The sequence below is a fragment of the Chrysochloris asiatica genome, unplaced genomic scaffold, assembly GCF_000296735.1.
Source record: "Chrysochloris asiatica unplaced genomic scaffold, ChrAsi1.0 scaffold00301, whole genome shotgun sequence".
Classification (NCBI taxonomy): domain Eukaryota; kingdom Metazoa; phylum Chordata; class Mammalia; order Afrosoricida; family Chrysochloridae; genus Chrysochloris; species Chrysochloris asiatica.
In genome coordinates this window covers 184,460-186,662 of record NW_006408819.1, presented here as the reverse complement: position 1 = coordinate 186,662, position 2,203 = coordinate 184,460, and positions in this window count along the sequence as shown.

Below are 2,203 nucleotides of genomic sequence, written 5' to 3'. Positions count from 1 at the left end.
ATGGTGCTCCACAGAACTGTACAGTAAGTCAGGTCCAAGTCTACAGCAAGTAAGAGCAACAAGAACCATGTGTCAGGGCCTGTTAGAAACTCATTAGACCTATTAACTCGTTTAATCGTCATAACCATCTTTAAGTTAGGGTTTATAAATAGCTCCCATTTGACAGATGGAACAAGCCAGGCACCAGACATTAGGTAAGCTGCTGGGGCAGAGGCAATAATGGAATCCCAGAAGTCCAGAGACTCTTTCAGATATTTGTTGAGCCTCTAGCCAGGTTCATGATGAAAGCATTATTCTTAAACTACATGTGCCAGATTAAAAACAACATCCACACCAATAACAACCTGCAGAGGCTCTTTCTAGCTTTGGATTCATCACTGCCGCTTCTGGACTTCTTGGTGTGAAGGGTTGCACCAATAATGTCTTACATCTACATCTCACAAAGAGATGCCCTCCCAAACACATACAGACAAGAGAAAAGCTTTGAGGCAGCGACACTGCACAGACCTTGTGTTTATGAACCTTCAGGGGACACCACATGTCCCTAAGTTGAAGAAGTGCTACCACAACATTGCTGTGTGCATCTCTGACCAAAACACTTGGGGGAACAAACAGTTCCTCCGTAAAAGAGGGATCCAGGCCAGGAAAATGAGCCACAGCTGCAAAGGAGTCGGGCATAAAAGGGAACAGACCAGCTACAGAAGGGGAGAGACTAGGTGGGAGCCATGTTCTCATCCATTTTACATCCAGAATGGACAAAAGAACCCAACACAGCAAGAAAAAGGAAAACAACCCAGTTTGAAAATGGGCAGAGGACTTGACTAGACATTTGTTCCAAGAAGATCTATAAGCTCATGAAAAGATGCTCCACATCATTACTCATCAGGAGATACCACAGCACACCCACTAGGATGACTACAATAATTTTTCAAGAGTAAAATATTCAATGTTCTGAGAGTGTGAAGAAATGAGAATTCTTATACATTGGTGTTCTAACAGTAAAGTGGTACAGTCACTGTCAGAAATAGGTTAACTATTCCTGAAAATTGGGAGGTTGGCCCAGGCCCAGGCAGTGTTTTGTTCTGTTGTACTATGAGTCGGTACTGACTCAATGGCACCTAACAACAACAACAAATTCCTGAAAAAGTTAAACATGGAATGATCATATGAGTCAATAATTCCACTCCCAGGTATATTCCCCAAAGACTTGAATACAGGGATTCACACAGCCACGGGTACACCAATGTTCAGCCAAATACTAATGTCATTAACTAAAAGGTGGAAAGAAAACCAGTGTCCACCAACAGATAAATGGATAAACACAAGGTGGCCCATCCATACAATGGGGTGGTATTTCACTATAACAAGTAATGGGACCCTGAGACTTGCTACAACATGAATGAACCTTGAAAATGTGCAGTAAGTCAGACACAAAAGGACAAATTCTGTCTGAGTCCACTTATATGAAATCTCTAGAATACACAAATACTTAGAGACAGTTGTTGATTAGCGGTTGGCAGGGGCTGGGGAGAGTGGGAAAGGGGAGCTGTTAACTAAAGGGTGCTGAGTATCTATGTAGGGAGACTTTGGGAGATGAATGTTGATGATTGTGCAACATAGTGAATGCAATGAATGCTGTTGCATCACATGCTTACAAACGGTTACAATGGCAATTTTATGTGATATATACCAGTATTTTACTGCAATGAAAAAACGTGTCATTAGGACAAACCTTTGGGAACATTACTGCAAATGAATAAATGAAAGGGAAAGGGGGGGATAAAAAAGCAAGAAAAAAAGAAGAGAGAGGAAAAAAAGATTTGAAAACGGGGGGAAGTATATACATATATATATGTTGTTGTTGCTGTTGTTAAGTGCTGTCGAGTCGATCCCAGCCCATAGCAACCCTGTGTAGGGTTTCTGAGGAGCAGCGAGTGAGCTTGAACCGCCAACCTTGCAGTTGAAACAGCTTTGCAGTCTGGCGCATTAACCCACAGCGCCACACCAGGATATATAGTTGTTGCTATTGCTGTTAATGTTGTTAAGTGCCGTCGAGTCGGTTCCGACCCATAGGGACCCTGTACAGGGTTTCCAAGGGTGTAAATCCACGGGAGAAAGATGAGGCGGTCTGCTCCCGTAAAGATTTATAGCCTCGGAAACCCTGTGTAGGGTCGCTATGAGTCGGAACCGACTCCACGGCACA